We start from the raw sequence: 21,301 nt of genomic DNA on the forward strand, positions 1-21,301 counted from the left end.
ACTACATAAGGTAATCAAAATGGAGGATCACCAGACTATCTGGGTCACGCTCAAGATAGACGGAGTCCAAGTGAAAATGGAATTGGACACAGGATCAGCCCTAACAGTCATAAACCAAAGGGACTACAAGCAGCTATTTTCACATATACCCTTGAAAGCTACAGAGATTGTCTTGAAGACGTACACGGAGCAAAAAGTCTACCCCAAAGGAAAAATAAGGGTGAACGTGATATACAAAGGCCAGGAAATACCCAAAATGGACCTATATGTATTGCCAGATGGGGGACCACCACTACTAGGACGTAAATGGATCCGGAAGATACAATTAGATTGGCATTCCATACAGGCACTGAAGGTTGAGATCTCGTCTGGATTTGCTCAGACCAAATGTGCGAAGAAATGTTGAGGATAAGCAATTCCAGCACATCAATGAAAAGCCGACAAGGAGCTTCAATGTAGGACAACCAGTCTTGGCCCGTGACTACCGAACAGAGAAATGGCAACCCAGAACGATATGAACACGGCAGGGGCCATTAATGTACACAGTGGATGTCGGGGAGAACATTGTGAGATGCCACGTCGACCAGATCCTAGCGTCACAGGAATGAGTCAACCCCATGACTCGCATACCTGGGGATGAACCCGACATACAGGTAGCATCTACCTCAGAAACAGTAGCAGCGGAACCTGATAAACTAACCGACGAAAGGGGGCCAGAATCGCCTCCGCACCAAGAACAAGAACCTCAGGAAAGGCGCTATCCAGAAAGGATCAGGAAGCTGCCCCAAAGACTGAATCTATAAATGGACTATTTCATTTTAATGTGCATGTTAAAGTGTTAACTGTTATTTGAATGTTATGGGTCCTGTTAATCTAAAAGGGGAGGAATTGTAGTGTATGTACCTTTAAGAGAGAACTACTTTTACAGCTCCTGTATACTGTAGTACTGGCAGTGACCACACCTGTATATAAGCCTTGAGCATGCCTCTCTACTGTTAGTCTTTAGACTACCCTCCTCCAGTAAACACCTGTTGATTGTTAATTTACAGCCTCCGTATAGTTATTGGAAAACATCATACTTTAAGAATCACGGATTCAACAAAACCCTCAGAGAGTAAGGCCTCCTGTTGAGAGCCCTGATGGCCCTCCTCCTCCCTCTGGCCACATGTTCCAATCTTTCTCGCTGCCTCCGCTTATTCCGCCGTAGATCCTGGAGGGCGAGGTCGACTGCCTGTACAGCTCCCATTCATGTAACCAAGTGTAGCACTTTGATATGTTGTGAGAATAAATGTAACTAATTGTTAGTAGCCACAACACTCCTGATACTAAACAACCTTTAAATGACTGAATTAAACTGTTGCACAATCTCAAACTGACAAAGAAGCAGTGAAACAGCACTAACCTGACAGCTGCGACTCATTACTAAATAGCACCCCTGGAGCTGGCAACTGCCTGCTTGACGCCTCCTCTCCCTGTTGCTGTCGGGACCAGATGCTAAGGCAGAGGGCAAAAATGAATTTGGCAGATTGGGCACCCAGTGAGTGTTGCACTTTCACTGACGACACAATCTGCCTGGCGGTGAGCTCCCCGGCAGTAACTGGGACCGGCGGCACAATGGACGGAGGAAGGGCCGGGTTTGCCGTGCGGTGCTGGATTCGCCTCAACCCGGTGCTACTGCATCAGTGCCCCGTTAGCACCATTGCCAGGCGCTAATGGGAGATGCTAACCAACTGAATTTTTCCCCCTATATCTTTAGTCATCCAGGGAGCTCTAATTTTGGATGTCCTTCCTTTCCCCCTCGTGGGAACATATCTATTCTGTACCTGAACTGTCCCCTTTTTGAAGGCCTCCCATTGCTCATTTAGTTTTATCTGCCAACCTTTGATTCCAACCTGCCTGGGCCAGATCCCTTTTCAACTCACTGAAATTAGCCCTCCTCCAGTTGAATATTTTCACATTTGATTTTTCCTTGTCCTTTTCCATAACTACTCTAATGCTAATGATATTATGATCATTGTTTCCCAAATGCTCTCCCACTGAAACATGCTCCACTTGCCGCACTTCATTGCCCAGAGCTAGATTGAGTACTGCTTCCTTCCTCATTGGGCTGGAGGCATACTTATCAAGAAAGTTCTCATACACATTTCAGGAATTCCTCCCACTCTTTGTCTTTTACACTGTTACTATTCCAGTCTATATTAGGATAATTGAGGTTCCCCATTATCACTACTCTATAGTTCTTTCATCTTTCTGTAATTTGCCTGCAAAGTTTCTCCTCTATCTCCTTCCCACTATTTGGTGGCCTATGATAAACATCAAGCAGCGTAATAGCTGCTCTATTGTTCCTTATTTCTAACCAAATAGCTTCTGTCTTTGAACCTTCAAGAACATCATCTCTTTCTAATGCTGTAACAATAATTTTGATCAAAACTGCTCGTGGTAATTCTATGTAATTACCAGTCAATTTGTAGTTTTTCTGCACAGACATTTTATCTAATAATAAGTTATTTAACGTTGTTAGAAAATTGATTTTAGTTAAGATGTAACATTTTTGTCAGAGATGTGCCGGCTTTCTCTCTTTTTTTTAATTGAGAAACCGCAGCAGGATGGCGCCGGTGGTGGGAATAGTATAATAGACGAGATAAATCAAGACACAGTAATTGGATGGTGCCAAGGTTGGGTTTGAAAAACAGGCCGGTTGCAAGTCTAACTCTTTTAAAGTCCTAGGAAAGGGGATAATTTTGACTTTGTGAGATATTGTAAAATGGGTAGGGAATTGGTAAGCCATTTTACATCTCTCCCCGTTTTCATTTCCATTGTCATCAATAGAAATGGAGAAATGGTGGCTGATCCGATATTGCCTGTTTTACTCTATCGCACCGAGTCAAAATGATCCCAATAAGTTAGGGTAGGAGATAGTGCGATGCATCTTCACTGCTTGGGAGGTAACCTGATGGAACGGATCATCCGCCCGTTACAGAGTCTGTCTGAGATCAATGGAATGAAAATCGGGCAGGTTATATAATGGGCGTGTCAGACGACTTTCCATTGATGAAAGTCCAGCATTTGATTTCCACGCAGTAATGTTGTAGGAAAAGGAAGGGTGCTCAACTAAGTAAGCATCTATGTATTGCCTGTCACCTAACAAAATGTCCCAAGGTGCTTTACAGGAGATCGGGGAGTGAGGAGAATTTGGAGGAGATGACCAAGGGCATTAATCGTGTCCTCCAAATATGGGAACCAATTTTCTCCCCACCCCTCCTCCTCCACTAGGTAGATTCCATGGGTACTTGTTGCCTTCCATTAGCTCACCAAGGTGGCCATTTTCACAGGTCTACCTGCTGGGGAGCTACCATGCAGGCTATTCAGTCACAGCAGAACCCCAATTCTATCCTACAGCAGGTTTCCTTCCCTAAAGGACATTAATTAACCATTTGGGTTTTTATGACAATCTGACAGCTTCACGGTCACTTTTACTGACACCAGCTTTTTTATTTCCAGAATTCTTTTAAAACAGCATTCAAATTCACAAACTGCCATGGTGGGATTTAAACTCATGTTCTCTGGATTACTACTGTAGTCTAATAACATAACCATTGCACTACTGTACCCTTATCTTTCAGTTTTGGCATATGGTTCTGCCTGAAATGTTAACCTATCTTTCCAGATGTTGGTGGACCTGTGGTGTATTCAGGTTCCAGACTGTGGGTGTGGGGGGACTGGGGTGAATTGGCTCCCACTCTACACTCTGTCCCAGTTCATTGGAATTACACTCGGGATCCCAAGTAAGTCAATTGGAAGGTCTGGGCCAACGATCTGAGGTGCCATCTTTCGGCTGACCCATTAAACCAAGACTCTGAGTGACCTCTCAGGTGGACAGAAAAGATCTCACAGTACTATTTTGAAGAAGAACAGAAGAGTTCTCCTTTGCATCCTGGCCAATATTTATCCCTCAACCAACATCACTAAAACAGATTATCTGGTCATTATCACATTGATGTTTGTGGGTCCTTGCTGTGCACGATTTGTCTGCTGCGTTTCCCTACATTACAACCGTGACTACACTTCATAAGTACGTCATTGACTGTAAAGCACTTCAGGACATCCTGAGATCATGAAAGCCGCTGTATAAAAGCAAGTTATTATTTTTCTTTCCTTAATATATTCTCAGTTTTCTTTTTTAATTTCGCCGACAGGCCTAGCAATGAGCAGAGATATCAGACACCACAGAGGGAAGTTAAACCCACCCAGGAAAGATGGGAGAGGGTCACTGTTCTCTCTAAGGTGTGTGGGTGGGTGCGCGCGCACCGATTCCCGAGCTCGTGCGCAGTTGATTTGAAAAGCCGCGCAGAGAACTGGACAGTAGCTGGGGTGAAGAAGGGGCCCAATACACAATGACCCGGGGAAGGGGCCCAATACACGATGGCCCCGGGGGAGGGGCCCAATACACGACGGACCCGGTGGAGGGGCCCAATACATGACGGCCCCGGGGGAGGGGCCTAATACACAATGACCCGGGGGAGGGGCCCAATACACAACGGACCCGGGGGAGGGGCCCAATACACGACGGCCCCGGGGGATGGGCCCAATACACAACGGCCCAGGGGAGGGGCCCAATACATGATGGCCCCGGGAGAGGGGCCCAATACACGATGGCCCCGGGGGAGGGACCTAATACTCAATGACCCGGGGGAGGGGCCCAATACACAACGGCCCAGGGGAGGGGCCCAATACACAATGGCCCCGGGGGGAGGGGCCCAATACACGACGGCCCTGGGGGAGGGGCCCAATACACAACGGCCCCGGGGGGAGGGGCCCAATACACGACGATCCCAGGGGAGGGCCCAATACACAATGGACCCGGGGGAGAGGCACAATACACAATGGCCCCGGGGAGGGGCCTAATACACAATGGCCCCGGGGGAGGGGCCTAATACACAATGACCAGGGGTGTGGGGCCCAAAACACAATTGCCCCAGGGGAGAGGCCTAATACACAATGGCCCTGGGGGAGGGGCCCAAAACATAATTGCCCCAGGGGAGGGGCCGAATACATAATGGACCTGGGGGAGGGGTCTAATACACAATGGCCCCAGGGGAGGGGCCTAATACACAATGGCCCTGGGGGAGGGGCCTAATACACAATGGCCCTGGGGGAGGGGCCTAATACACAATGGCCCCGGGGGAGGGGCCCAATACACAATGGCCCGGGGGAGGGGCCTAATACACAATGGCCCTGGGGGAGGGGCCCAATACACAATGGCCCAGGGGAGGGGCCTAATACACAATGGCCCTAGGGGAGGGGCCCAATACACAATGGCCTCGGGGGAGGGGCCCAAAACACAATGACCCAGGGGAGGGGCCCAAAACACAATGGCCCAGGGGAGGGGTCCAATACACAATGGCCCGAGCGGAGGGGTCCAATACACAATGGCCCAGCGGAGGGGTCCAATACACAATGGCCCCAGGGGAGGGGTCCAATACACAATGGCCCAGGGGAGGGGTCCAATACACGACTGCCCTGGAGGAGGGGCCCGATACACAATGGCCCCGGGAAACCAAACAGACTCTTTTGCGAGCTGCAATTGTGACTTCAGAGCTGATCGCAATTGCAGCTTTTGAAATGTGTGTTCCAATGGGAGGGGTTTGGTTTTCTCCCTTGAACTTTCAGCTGGATAGCGGGAGGATCCCCCGCACTGTGATTCTTTGCCTTTCAGCCTTCAGTGCTGGCTCAAGGGTTACTGGGGCCACGCATGGGCAATACCCAGCTGGACCACCATCACTTGGCGGCGGGGGTGTGGGGGCGAGATCGAGGATCAAAACGGGAGAGAGAGAGAGAGACTGGGGGAGAGAGAGAGACTGGGGGAGAGAGAGAGAGACTGGGGGAGAGAGAGAGACTGTGGGGAGAGAGAGAGTGAGAGACTGGGAGAGAGAGAGACTGGGGGAGAGGAAGAGGGACTGGGGGAGAGGAAGAGAGACTGGGGAGAGGGAGAGACTGGGGGAGAGAGAGAAGGACTGGGGAGAGAGAGAGAGACTGGGGGCGAGAGAGGGACTGGGGGAGAGAGAGAGAGAGACTGGGGGAAAGAGAGAGAGAGAGACTGGGGGAAAGAGAGAGAGAGAGACTGGGGAGAGAGAGAGATGGGGGAGAGCGAGAGAGACTGGGAAGAGAGAGAGACTGGGGGAGAGAGAGAGAGATACTGGGGGAGAGACAGAGAGAGACTGGGGAGAGAGAGAGACTGGAGAGCGAGAGAGAGACTGGGGAGAGAGAGAGACAGGGAGAAAGAAAGAGAGAGAGACTGGGGAGGGGGAGAGAGAGACTGGGGAGACAGAGAGAGATGGGGCGAGAGCGAGAGACTGGGTAGAGAGCGAGAGACAGGAGAGAGAGATTGGGGAGAGAGAGAGACTGGGGAGAGAGAGAGACTGGGGGAGAGAGAGAGACTGGGGGAGAGAGAGAGACTGGGGGAGAGGGAGAGACTGGGGGAGAGAGAGAGAGGGACTGGGGGAGAGAGAGAGAGACTGGGGAGAGAGAGGGAGACTGCGGAGAGAGAGAGAGACTGGGGAGAGAGAGAGAGACTGGGGAGAGAGAGAGAGACTGGGGTAGAGAGAGGGACTGGGGGAGAGAGAGAGAGACTGGGGGAAAGAGAGAGAGAGAGACTGGGGCAGAGAGAGACTGGAGAGAGCGAGAGAGACTGGGGAGAGAAAGAGACTGGGGAGAGAGATACTGGGGGAGAGACAGAGAGAGACTGGGGGAAAGAGAGAGACTGGGGAGAGAGAGAGACTGGGGGAGAGAGAGAGACTGGGGAGAGAGAGAGAGAGACAGGGAGAACGAAAGAGAGAGATACTGGGGAGGGGGAGAGAGAGACTGGGGAGGGGGAGAGAGAGGCTGGGGAGAGAAAGGGAGATGGGGAGAGAGCGAGAGACTGGGGAGAGAACGAGAGACTGGGGAGAGAGAGAGAGATTGGGGAGAGAGAGAGAGAGATGGAGACGAGAGAGAGAGAAACTGGGGGATGTTAAATCTGTGAGTTGTTCAAGTAATTAATACTCAGACTTAATCAGTAACAATAAAACAGGTCTTTACTGGTTGGAGGTAGGGACTATACGTAGGTCTTTACTTCATGCCCACAGGCGGGAACTGAGGGGAGATCAGTACCCACAGTACTATTTATACCCCTATGGCCAGGAGTGGTACTGCGTATCACTACGCCCAACAAGTAGTGCAGTCCTGTCCATAGGTTCAAAGTAGCACACATATTACATACACAACATTCCTCCCTTCCTAGCTTTACAGTCATCTCCCCATTTAACATAACGTAATAACATATATACATATATAACTTCAGGTTTACATAACAGAATAACATAGATACATAGATAACTTCATGTCAAAACAGATCACAGATTCAGTCTCTGCGGAAAACAGTTCACAGATTCAATCTCTGTGGTGGAGTCGGTTCACGTTGCTGGAGTGACTCATTCAATAGTCCTTCCATGGATTTAACAGTTTGAACTTCCGAACTGAATTGGCTCCGTTCGGAGGGACCATGTGTGTGATCTGGTAGAGGTAATAATGGTTCAGATGGGTCATCTTCTGTTTCGACTTTTCCTTTTCTGCTTCTTGGAGACTCTCTGGGCTCCACTGTCAGCTGCCAGCTGCATGCGCAGTTCCTCCTTCTCTCCCTCCTTTTTCCGTAGTAGAGCCACCTTCTCCCGATGTTCCGTAGACTTTCGGTGCTCCTCCATGATTTCTGTATGGTGGGAGTCGAAGTTACAAGTTGGGCAGGACAGGACATAGTAATATTCGGTGTCGTCCTGATCTAGGCCAGCGAGAGGGTCTTCTATTTCCTCCATACCCAGCTGGGCGTTAGCCAGCTTTTGTTCCAAGTCCAGACATCTTTCCTGAAGAGACTTCTTCATGCGTACCTCTTCATCCAGCTTTTTCTGGGCTTTCAGCAAGTCGTTTACTAATGACCTCATTTGAGATTTTACTACTTCAACTTCTTTTGGAGATCGATTGATCGGACTTTTCAATCCCTCTACCGGAGCAGCTGTTTCAGCGGTCTGTTGTTCTACGTTGACGTGAGTCAGCGTACTTTTGGCATCCAAGGGCTGCTCTGTTGCAGTCATTTCAGTCTGTGTTGCCACCTCAGCTCTTCCAATAACCTTTGAGAGCTCCGAACCCCTTTCGTTTGAATATTGAAGTTCGTGTTCAAGTTTTTCCCATTTCAGAGTCCTGTCCTTCAGCATATGTAGGAGTTGGCTGACCGTTAACTCCTCTGACATCAGACGTTTTGTGTGCTCCTGCTCCATTTTCTCCATCAGCTGCTTCTGTTGTCTTTCCAGATTCTCCAACTCTATATCAAAGAACTCTTTCGTTGCATTCAACTCTTGCTCACAACGGCGAAGCATTTGTTCTAATTGCTGTTGTAGTTTGAAATGGAGTTGAGTTCGAGCCCGGTGTCCCTCAGAAATGGGCACATCAGTAGACTTGCCAGACTCAGAATCCACAGTTAAACTATGTTGTTGTTGCTCAGTGGAATTCTGTGCTGAAACTTTGTCTTTTGCACCTGAGTTGGGCTTACCATCATCCGTTCCAGAGTCTGGGCCGACTATCTTCACCGAGTTCTCACTCGTTATTGTTTGTAGGAAATGCCAGTCCATATTCATTTTCCTAATCCACTCCCGTCCTAGTAGTGGAGAACCTCCTTCAGATATCACATATAAGTCCATTATTTGACTGTCTTCGCCCTTGTGGACCACTGCAACCTCTATTTTCCCGATGGGGTACACTCTTTGCCCCGTGTATGTTTTCAGTATAATCCCCGTATCCTGTAGGGGAATATGTTGGAATAACTTTCCGTAATCTTTCTTATTTATGACCGTCAATGCCGATCCAGTGTCCAATTCCAGTTTTACTTGGACTCCTTCTATCTGAAGAGTGACCCAAATTGTCTGGAGGTCTGCACCCTTACCAGCGTTGAGTACTCTTAAGCTAGCCAGTTCATTACTGCTAGCATCTGAATCGGACTCCTGTTCGGTCACCTTGTGTACCTTTGCGTATTTTCCTTGCGGTGACTTCTTGTTGCTGGTCTTCTTCCCTGACCTGCATACTCTAGCTATATGTCCAAGCCTACCACAAGTTCTACATTCTTGGTTTTTAAACCAACACTGGTTCTGATCATGCGTTGTCTTTCCACAACGATAACATTTGCCAGAACTCACACCCAATTTGTGTGCACTGAGCTCCGGTGACCGTAGCTGCATTACTGCCGTGCCTCTCGCTGCGGCTTCGTATGCTGCTGCCATAGTGACCGCCTTCTCAAGCGTCAGCTCATTCTCCTCGAGCAGTCGCTTTTGTGTATCCTGTTTAAATAAACCACACACAAATTTGTCTCGAAGTGCCTCTGTCAGTCCCGTTCCAAACTGGCAATATTTCGCTAATTTACGCAATTCCAGCAAATAATCAGCATTGCTTTCATGCTGTAGCTGCCTTCTGTCATAAAATTTAAATCGTTCCGCTAGCATCAGCGGCGTGGGGTTTAGATGATCTTTCAGGACAGTAACAATCTCATCGAACGTCTTATCCGCCGGTTCATCTGGTGATAACAGGTGTTTCAATTGCCCGTATGTCTTCGCACCCATTAAATTTAATAATGTTAGAGCTTTATCTTGGTCATGAATTTTATTGGCCTTACAATAATTTTTTACTCTTTCAACATATATGGCCCAATCTTCGAGGTCACTATCAAAGGTGCTAATATTCCCGTGTTTAGGCATTGTAGATTTGCAATTTCTCAGATTTTATTTTGTTTACTTGTTATCCAAGATGGCGGCTTCCCGCTCTTGCCGTCGTCCTCCGCCCACAAAATGGCGGTTTTCCCGCGCTTGGCGGTCTTCACCCGTCCCCCGACGCCGTCTCCCTTCAGCCCCCGAGTGCGGCCCTTATCTTCGCCGCGATCGCCCGAGTGCGGCCCTTATCAGCGGATGCGATCGCTGGATCGCGAAGCGGCTCTCGGCTCTTATCAGGAGATGCGATCGCTCTGTTGAAACGTCTCCCGCTCGAAGCGGCTCTCGCGCCCTATTCCTCCAGCTCCCCCAGCCCCGTTCGTGCGGCCAACGCGGTCGACTGCCTGTCGCGTCGCTGCCCGGCTCAGACAATGGCTTACCCACCACCAAGCTGGAGAAGAAGCTGACGGTCGCCGATGGAGGCTCCGAGGTCAGGATGTCTTCCAGTGGGGTGGAGAGGGTGGAAACCTCTCTGCAACGTCCTGGCTGTGGACGAAGCTGCTGTGGAGTGACTGCCGCAGGGTCCGAATCAGACTCGTCGCCAGTGTTAAATCTGTGAGTTGTTCAAGTAATTAATACTCAGACTTAATCAGTAACAATAAAACAGGTCTTTACTGGTTGGAGGTAGGGACTATACGTAGGTCTTTACTTCATGCCCACAGGCGGGAACTGAGGGGAGATCAGTACCCACAGTACTATTTATACCCCTATGGCCAGGAGTGGTACTGCGTATCACTACGCCCAACAAGTAGTGCAGTCCTGTCCATAGGTTCAAAGTAGCACACATATTACATACACAACAGGGGAGAGAGGAGAGAGAGAGATGGGGAGAGAGAGAGAGAGATGAGGAGAGAGAGAGAGAGACTGGGGGGTGAGAGAGAAACTGGGGGAGAGCGAGAGACAGGGAGACAGAGCGAGAGATGGGGAGAGAGAGCGAGAGATGGGGAGAGAGAGAAACTGGGAGAGAGAGACTGAGGAGAGAGGGAGAGAGAGACTGGGGAGAGAGAGAGACTGGGGAGAGAGAGAGACTGGGGGAGAGAGAGAGAGACTGGGGAGAGAGAGAGAAACTGGGGGTGAGAGAGATGGGGAGAGAGAGCAAAAGACTGGGGAGAGAGAGAAAGAGATGGGGAGAGAGAGAGACGGGTGGAGAGAGAGAAAATGGGGGAGAGAGAGACTGGAGAGAGATGGGGGAGAGAGAGAGAGACTGGGGAGAGAGAGAGAGACTGGGAGAGAGAGCGAGAGACTGGGGACAGAGAGAGAGAGACTGGAGCGAGGAAGAGATGGGGAGAGAGAGAGACTGGGGGAGAGAGAGACTGGGGAGAGAGAGAGGCTGAGGAGAGAGAGAGAAAAACTGGGGAGAGAGAGAGAAACTGGGGGAGAGACAGGGGAGAGAGAGCGAGAGATGGGGAGAGGGAGCGAGAGACTGGGGCGAGAGAGAGAGATTGGGGGGAGAGAGAGACAGAGAGACTGGGGAGAGAGAGCGAGAGACTGGGGAGAGAGAGAGAGATTGGAGAGAGAGAGAGAGAGAGACTGGGGAGAGAGAGAGGAACTGGGGGAGAGAGAGACAGGGAGAGAGCAAGAGATGGGGAGAGACAGAGAGAAATTGGGAAGAGAGAGAGGCTGGGAGAGAGATAGAGAATGGGGAGAGAGAGAGACTTGGGAGAGAGAGAGAGACTGGGGAGAGAGATAAATTGGGAAGAGAGACTTCCCAATTGTGACCATCAGAGACACAAAACAGAGACAGACCCTCACCAGATACAGACTAAGCGACCACCAACTGGCAATTGAAAAAGGAAGATACAAGAAATCCTGGCAACCTAAAGAAAATAGAATATGTGATCACTGTCTGGCCGGCGAGGTTGAGACAGAGGTGCACTTCCTCCTAAAATGCGAAAAATTCAACGAGACAAGAAACATATATTTTGACAAGCTCAGCTTTACAACCCCAGATTTCAAAGAATTGGATGACCTGTCAAAATTAAGAATAGTCCTGGGGGAGGGAGACAGACCATATCTTGGTGCCCAATATGTAACATGTCACAACCTAAAAATGTTTAAATCAATACCGAATGTACCCAACGACTGTTTTAAATTAATACTGAATGCACCCAACGAGGGTCAACGACTGTTTAAATTAATACTGTCTGTACCCAACGAGGGTCAAAATTGTTTGACACCTACAGAATGTTGGAAACCTGTACTTTTTGTTATGTAAGCTATGGCAACATGGTTCCCTGTAAACTTTCATGCCAATAAAGCATTTGAATTGAAAATTGAATTGAATTGACTGGGTAGAGAGAGAGAGAAACTGGGGGAGAGAGAGAGATGGGGAGAGAGAGCGAAAGACTGGAGAAAGAGAGAGACTGGAGGGAGAGAGAGATGGGGGAGAGAGAGAGACTGTAGAGAGAGAGAGAGACGGGGAGAGAGAGAGACTGGGGAGGGAGGGAGAGAGAGACTGGGGGAGAGAGAGAGAGAGGGACGGAGGGAGATGGGGACAGAGGGAGAGAATGAGAGGGTGACGGAGGGAGAGAGATAGGGAGACGGAGAGAGAAAGAGAGAGGGACAGAGAGAGAAAGACAGAGAGAGGGTGAAGGTCCAGACGTGTGTAGTCCATTTTCAGGGACTGAGCGGCGGCCGCACTTTGGAACAACACAGGTGGAGGCGCAGCACATATACAATAGCCGTTGGAAGGAGGCTAAAGCATGAACTAAAAAAATGAACTTTTCACAAAAAATGAGTGTTAAAAGCACTTTCTCCACCCTAAGTTTCGAATATGATTTTGGAAGAAACAGAAACAAAATCAATTTCCCCTCATCTAAACAAGTTTCAACCAGATCTTGGAGTCCAAATGCTTTTAAAGAGGTTCTGAAATGCTTAAAACATTTTAAAATTGAAATTTCTCAATATTTGATTTTGAGAGATTGACGGAAGTGAGTAGCTTTTCACAAACATGCAACCATGCTGTTGAGGAGGGGGAAGGCGGGGAGGATTTGTAGGAGTTGCATATTACTTTTTATTGACTTTAAAAAAAATAATCATTAAGATGTTTAGGAAGAGAACCAAAAAAGGAGAAAAACACAAACCATTTTATTTTGTCTGTCATTCTATAGTCCGAACAATTCCCAGGAATAATGTTAATATAGATTTCCTCTTAAACGTTTAGTGGAGTGTTAACAGAAACATAAGTTTTGTAATGATGTATAAAAATTGCTGGAAACTACTGTAGAAGAAACTACTATTTGAGAAAGACATAGAAAATATTTTGATTAAACTGATAATGTAAAATTTTGATTTGGTATAAATGTTTGAAATAGGAGATTAAAAATTGAGAGTACAATGAAGTTTGTTTCCCACTATTTAGTTGGGAAGCACCTAAAATAATTCAACACTTTTTGTGATAAGAGCAGGGATTAATATTGTGGAGAACGTTTGAGAGAAAAAGATTAGAAGCGAAATTCGTAAATGAACATCTTTACGTCAACATATTAATAAACATTTCCAGTCAGTCTGATTGGTTCTCCTGTCCGGGAAGAATTATGGATGTTTATTTCTGTTAAGTCATAGCTTTTCCAGCTTTTTGTTTTTAATTCGGTGACGCAAATTGTATATGTGTTTTTCTGCACGTGTGAATAAGTGCTGCATTTCTGACATGTTACATGGGGGGGAGGGTGCTGGTTCAAGAACACAACGCTTATTAATGGAAGTGATTGAAGTTGGAAATATGGATACCTGTTTTTGTTCAATTCTTTTTAATACTGTGAACTAAAGAACTACAGCACTTTATATTTGTTGGTTGTCTGGTTGCATTGTGATTAATATTCTAATACTTATATGGACGTACAGCACGTCAGCGCCATAGGAAAGTCACTGCTGCTGCTGCTGCTTGTACAGCCATTGCTCGAGTGACGTGAGGGATGGGCTAATACGTTGAAAACTTTAAAATTAATACAAATTGCACAAATAGATATGCCTCTTTCAGCACACCTTGGACTTTTGGATTGTTTGTCGATGCATAACTGTATAACTGAGTGACGTTTCTGAAGTGTTAATGCATTATTATGCAGTTCTTTTATACCCCAGTCATTTCTGACATGAGGAACTAAAAGCTATTAATTAATTCTACTGTAAACAAACTTGCAGAATGGGCATGTAATTGACAAATTAATTTCAATATAGATAAGTGTGACATGGTGCATTTTGATAGGAGGAATAAGGAGGTGACATACTCCTTGGAAAATAAGAGTCTAAATGGGGTAGAGGTGCAAAAGGATCCAGGGGTATAGATTCACAAATCATTAAAAGTGGCAACACAGGATAAAAAAGCCATCAAAGTGCAAATAAAGCATTGGGGCTCATTTCTAGAGGAATAGAATTCAAAAGCAGAGAAGTTATGTGAAACTTGTAGAGAGCCTTGGCTGATTGTGGCATTACTGTATATATGCTTTAAAGTGGTTGCTGTTGTTGTTGTAAACGTTGTTGTTGTTGTTGTTTTAAAATTTGCGCATGGACGAAAAGGTTGCGCTCAAAGGTGTTCATGACCCGCTCGGTACAAAAAAAAATTAGAGGGAACATTGGAGAGGGTTAACATGTGAACCTCGACTCTAAACCTGCCGCGAATGCGCCTACTTCAGGTATAACCGCGGTGGGTTGGGGGTGTCTGAGTAATCTGCTCTGGAGAGGTGGAACTGTCATATTAATATTTAAATGAGGCTTCGTAACTCAGATTTTGACAGCCATTTGAATTTAACGGCAGTGGGCGGGGTTACCAGGGCTTGGCAATCTTCAGACCTCTCCCCCCCCGCAATCTTCAGGCCTCTCCCCCCCGCAAACTTCAGACCTCTCCCCCCCAGCAATCTTCAGATCTCTCCCCCCCCCCGCAAACTTCAGACCTCTCCAACCCCGCAATCATCAGACCTCTCCCCCCCCGCAATCTTCAGACCTCTCCCCCCCACAATCTTCAGACCTCTCCCCCCCCGCAATCTTCAGACCTCTCCCCCCCGCAATCTTCAGACCTCCCCCCCGCAATATTCAGACCTTTCCCCACCCTGCAATCTTCAGACCTCTCCCCCGCCCCCGCAATCTTCAGACCTCCCCCCCCGCAATCTTCAGACCTCCCCCCCGCAATCTTCAGACCTCTCCCCCCCACAATCTTCAGACCTCTCCCCCCCCGCAATCTTCAGTACTCTCCCCCCCGCAACCTTCAGACCTCTCCCCCCCCCGCAATCTTCAGACCTCTCCACCCCCCCGCAATGTTCAGTACTCTCCCCCCCCGCAATGTTCAGTACTCTCCCCCCCGCAATCTTCAGACCTCTCCCCCCCCAGAATCTTCAGAACCCTCCCCCCCCCCGCAATCTTCAGACATCTCTCCCCCCCGGAATCTTCAGACACCCCCGTGATCTTCAGACCTCTCCCCCCCGCAATCTTCAGACCTCCCCCCCCGCAATATTCAGACCTCTCCCCACCCTGCAATCTTCAGACCTCTCCCCCGCCCCCGCAATCTTCAGACCTCCCCCGCAATCTTCAGACCTCTCCCCCGCCGCAATCTTCAGACCACTCTCCCCCCCCGCAATCTTCAGACCACTCCCCCCCGCAATCTTCTGACCTCCCCCCGCCGCAATCTTCAGACTTCTCCCCCCCGCAATCTTCAGACTTCTCCCCCCCGCAATCTTCAGACCTCTCCCCCCCGCAATCTTCAGACCTCTCCCCCCCGCAATGTTCAGTATTGTCCCCCCCGCAATCTTCAGACCTCTCCCCCCCAGAATCTTCAGACCCCTCCACCCCCCGCAATCTTCAGACATCTCTCCCCCCCCGGAATCTTCAGACCCCCCGTGATCTTCAGACCTCCCCCCCACAATCTTCAGACCTCTCCCCCCTCAATCTTCAGACCTCTCCCCCCCGCAATCTTCAGACCTCTCCCCACCGCAACCTACAAACCTCTCCCCCACCGCAATCTTCAGACCTCTCCCCCCCGCAATCTTCAGACCTCTCCCCCCCGCAATCTTCAGACCTCTCCCCCCCGCAATCTTCAGACCCCCCCGTGATCTTCAGACCTCTCCCCCGCAGCAATCTTCAGACCTCTCCCCCCCACAATCTTCAGACCTCCCCCCCACAATCTTCAGACCTCTACCCCCCGCAATCTTCAGAACTCTCCCCCCCACAATCATCAGATCGCCCCCCCGCAATCTTCAGAACTCTGCCCCCCGCAATCATCAGACCTCTCCCGCCGCATTCTTCAGACCTCCCCCCCGCAATCTTCAGACCTCCCCCCCGCAATCTTCTGACCTCCCCCCCGCAATCTTCAGACCCCCTGTGATCTTCAGACATCTCACCCCCCCGCAATCTACAGACCTCTCACCCCCTGCAATCTTCAGACCTCTCCCCCGCAATCTTCAGACCTCTCCCCCCCGCAATCTTCAGACCTCTCCCCCCCGCAATCTTCAGACCTCTCCCTCCCTGCAATCTTCAGACATCTTCCCCCCCGCAATCTTCAGACATCTCCCCCCCGCAATCTTCAGACTTCTCCCCCCCACAATCTTCAGACCTCTCCCCCCCCGCAATCTTCAGACCTCTCCCCCCCGCAATGTTCAGTACTGTCCCCCCCGCAATCTTCAGACCTCTCCCCCCCGCAATCTTCAGACCTCTCCCCCCCGCAATCTTCTGACCTCACCCCCCCCGCAATCCTCAGACCTCTCCCCCCCGCAATCTTCTGACCTCTCCCCCCCCGCAATCTTCAGAACTCCCCCCCCGCAATCTTCAGATCTATCCCACCCCGCAACCTTCAGACCTCTCCCCCCCGCAATCTTCAGACCTCTCCCCCCCTGCAATCTTCAGACCTCTCCCCCCCCGCAATCTTCATACCTCTCCCCCCCGCAATCTTCAGACCTCTCCACCCCACAATCTTCAGAATGCCCCGTGATCTTCAGACCTCTCCCCCCCCGCAATCTTCAGACATCCCCCCCCGCAATCTTCAGGCCCCCCCATGATCTTCAGATGTCTTCCACCCCCGCAATCTTCAGACCTCTCCCCCCCGCAATCTTCAGACCTCTCCGCCCCCGCAACCTCCCCCCCGCAATCTTCAGAGCTCTCCCACCCCGCAATCTTCAGACCACTCCCCCCACAATCTTCAGACCTCTCCCCCCCCGCAATCTTCAGACCTCTCCCCCCCCGCAATGCTCAGACCTCTCCCCCCCGCAATCTTCAGACCACTCTCCCCCGCAATGTTCAGAACTCTCCCCCCCGCAATCTTCAGACCACACCCCCACCGCAATCTTCAGGCCTCTCCCCCCAGCAATCTTCAGACCCCTCCCCCCCTGCAATCTTCAGACCTCCCCCCAGCAATCTTCAGACCTTTCCCCCCCCGGAATCTTCAGACCTCCCCCCCCGCAATCTGCAGACCTCTCCGCCACCACAATCTTCAGACCTCTTCCCCCCCTGCAATGTTCAGTACTCTCCCCCCCGAAATCTTTAGACCTCTCCACCCCAGAATCTTCAGACCTCTCCCCCCACCGCAATCTTCAGACATCTCTCCCCCCCGGAATCTTCAGACCACCCCGCAATCTTCAGACCTCTCCCCCCCGCAATCTTCAGACCTCTCCCCCGCCGCAATCTTCAGACCTCTCCCCCCCGCAATCTTCAGACCTCTCCCCCCCGCAATCTTCAGACCTCTCCCCCCCCGCAATCTTCAGACCTCTCCCCCCCGCAATCTTCAGACCTCTCCCCCCGCAATCTTCAGACCTCTCCCCCCCGCAATCTTCAGACCCCCCCGTGATCTTCAGACCTCTCCCCCCCGGCAATCTTCAGACCTCTCCCCCCCGCAATCTTCAGACCTCCCCCCCGCAATCTTCAGACCTCTCCCCCCCCGCAATCTTCAGACCTCTCACCCCCGCATTCTTCAGACATCCACCCCCGCAATCTTCAGGCCCCCCCATGATCTTCAGACCTCTCCCCCCCGCAATCTTCAGACCTCTCCCCCTCGCAATCTTCAGACCTCTCCGCCCCCGCAATCTTCAGACCTCCCCCCCAGCAATCGTCAGATCACTCACCCCCGCAATCTTCAGACCTCCCTCCCCCGCAATCTTCAGACCTCCCTCCCCCGCAATCTTCAAACCACCCCCCGCAATCTTCAGAGCTCTCCCCCCCACAATCTTCAGACCTCTCCCCCCCCGCAATCTTCAGACTTCCCCGTGCAATCTTCAGACCTCTCCCCCCCGCAATGTTCAGACCTCTCCCCCCCGCAATCTTCAGACCTCCCCCCCGCAATCTTCAGACATCTCCCCCCCCGGAATCTTCAGACATCCCCCCCCCGCAATCTTCAGACCACTCCCCCTCCCCGCAATCTTCAGACCTACCCCCCGCAATCTTCAGACCACTCCCCCCCCCGCAATCTTCAGACCTCTCCACCCCCGCAATCTTCAGACCTCTCCCCCCCCGCAATCTTCAGACCTCTCCCCCCCGCAATCTTCTGACCTCTCCCTCCCCGCAATCTTCAGACCTCTCCCCCCCCGCAATCTACAGACCTCTCCCCCCCGCAATCTTCAGACCTCTCCCCCCCCGCAATCTTCAGACCTCTCCCCCGCAGAATCTTCAGACCTCTCCCCCACCGCAATCTTCAGACATCTCTCCCCCCCGGAATCTTCAGACCCCCCCGTGATCTTCAGACCTCCCCCCCCACAATCTTCAGACCTCTCCCCCCCCGCAATCTTCAGACCTCTCCCCCCCACAATCTTCAGACCTCTCCCCCCCGCAATCTTCAGACCTCTCCCCTCCCGCATTCTTCAGACCTCTCCCCCCCCGCAATCTTCAGACCTCTCCCCCCGCAATCTTCAGACCTCTCCCCCCCGCAATCTTCAGACACCCCCGTGATCTTCAGACCTCTCCCCCGCAGCAATCTTCAGACCTCTCCCCCCACAATCTACAGACCTCCCCCCCACAATCTTCAGACATCTCCCCCCCGCAATCTTCAGACCTCTCGCCCCCACAATCTTCAGACCTCCCCCCCGCAGTCTTCAGACCTCTCCCCCCCGCAATCTTCAGACCTCTCCCCCCGCATTCTTCAGACCTCCCCCCTGCAATCTTCAGACCTCCCCCCCCGCAATCTTCTGACCTCCCCCCCGCAATCTTCAGAACCCCCCATGATCTTCAGACCTCTCCCCCCCGCAACCTTCAGACATCTCACCCCCCGCAATCTTCAGACCTCCCTCCCGCAATCTTCAGACCTCTCCCCCCCGCAATCTTCAGACCTCTCCCCCCCCGCAATCTTCAGACCTCTCCACCCCACAATCTTCAGAACCCTCCGTGATCTTCAGAACTCTCCCCCCCCGCAATCTTCAGACATACCCCCCACGCAATCTTCAGGCCCCACCATGATCTTCAGACCTCTCCCCCCCCGCAATCTTCAGACCCCCCCATGATCTTCAGACCTCTCCCCCCCGCAACCTTCAGACATCTCACCCCCCGCAATCTTCAGACCTCCCTCCCGCAATCTTCAGACCTCTCCCCCCCGCAATCTTCAGACCTCTCCCCCCCCGCAATCTTCAGACCTCTCCACCCCACAATCTTCAGAACCCTCCGTGATCTTCAGAACTCTCCCCCCCCGCAATCTTCAGACATACCCCCCCCGCAATCTTCAGGCCCCACCATGATCTTCAGACCTCTCCCCCCCCGCAATCTTCAGACCCCCCCATGATCTTCAGACCTCTCCCCCCCGCAATCTTCAGACCTCTCCCCCCCGCAATCTTCAGACCTCTCCGCCCCCGCAATCTTCAGACCTCCCCCCCCCGCAATCTTCAGACCTCTCACCCCCGCAATCTTCAGACTTCCCTCCCCCGCAATCTTCAGACCTCCCCCCCGCAATCTTCGGAGCTCTCCCCCCCCCGCAATCTTCAGACCTCTCCCCCCCACAATCTTCAGACCTCTCCCCCCCGCATTCTTCAGACATCCCCCCCGCCATCTTCATACCTCTCCCCCCACACAATCTTCAGACCTCTCCCCCCCGCAATGTTCAGACCTCTCCCCCCCCGCAATCTTCAGACCTCTCCCCCCTGCAATGTTAAGAACTCTCCCCCCCGCAATCTTCAGACCTCTCCCCCCCCGGAATCTTCAGACCTCCCCCCCCCGCAATCATCAGACCTCTCCCCCCCCGCAATCTTCAGACCACTCCCCCTCCCCGCAATCTTCAGACCTCCCCCCCGCAATCTTCAGACCTCTCCCCCCCCGCAATCTTCAGAGATTTCCACCCCCGCAATCTTCAGACCTCCCACCCCGCAATCTTCAGACCTCTCCCCCCCCGCAATCTTCTGACCTCTCCCCCCCCCGCAATCTTCAGACCTCTCCCCCCCTGCAATCTTCAGACCTCTCCCCCCCCGCAATCTTCACACCTCTCCCCCCCGCGATGTTCAGTTCTCTCCCCCCCGCAATCTTCAGAGCTCTCCCCCCCAGAATCTTCAGACCTCTCCCCCCCCACCGCAATCTTCAGACAGCTCTCCCCCCGGAATCTTCAGACACCCCCATGATCTTCAGAACTCCCCCCCCCACAATCTTCAGATCTCCCCCCCCACAATCTTCAGACCTCTCCCCCCCGCAATCTTCAGACCTCTCCCCCCACAATCTTCAGACCTCACCTCCGCAATCTTCAGACCTCTCCCCCCCGCAATCTCCAGACCTCTCCCCCCGAATTCTTCAGACCTCCCCCCCGCAATCTTCAGACCTCCCCCCCGCAATCTTCTGACCTCCCCCCCGCCATCTTCAGAACCCCCCGTGATCTTCAGACCTCTCCCCCCGCAATCTTCAGACCTCTCACCCCCCGCAATCTTCAGACCTCCCCCCGCAATCTGCAGACCTGTCCCCCTGCAATCTTCAGACCTCTCCCCCCCGCAATCTTCAGAACTCTCCCCCCCGCAATCTTCAGACCACTCCCCCCCGCAATCGTCAGAGCTCACCCCGCCGCAATCTTCAGACCTCTCCCCCCGCAATCTTCAGACCTCCCCCCCCCGCAATCTTCAGACCTCCCCCCCCGCAATCTTCAGAAATCCCCCCCGCAATCTTCAGACCTCCCTGTGATCTTCAGACCTCTCCCCCCCGCAATCTTCAGACCTCCCCCCCGCAATCTTCAGACCTCCCCCCCTGCAATCTTCAGACCTCTCCCCCGCCCCCGCAATCTTCTGACCTCTCCCCCCGCAATCTTCAGACCCCCCCGTGATCTTCAGACCTCTCCCCCCCGCAAACTTCAGACCTCACCCCCGCAATCTTCAGACCTCTCCCCCCCGCAATCTTCTGACCACTCCCCCCCTCAATCTTCAGACCTCTCCCCCCCCGCAATCTTCAGACCTCTCCCGCCCGCGATGTTCAGTACTCTCCCCCCCGCAATCTTCAGACCTCTCCCCCCCGGAATCTTCAGACCCCCCCGTGATCTTCAGACCTCCCCCCCCACAATCTTCAGACCTCTCCCCCCCCGCAATCTTCAGACCTCTCCCCCCCACAATCTTCAGACCTCTCCCCCCCGCAATCTTCAGACCTCTCCC

This window comes from Somniosus microcephalus, chromosome 8 (assembly GCF_052327205.1).
Source record: "Somniosus microcephalus isolate GS21.2 chromosome 8, FLI_Smic_1.0, whole genome shotgun sequence".
NCBI classification, from domain to species: Eukaryota; Metazoa; Chordata; class Chondrichthyes; order Squaliformes; family Somniosidae; genus Somniosus; species Somniosus microcephalus.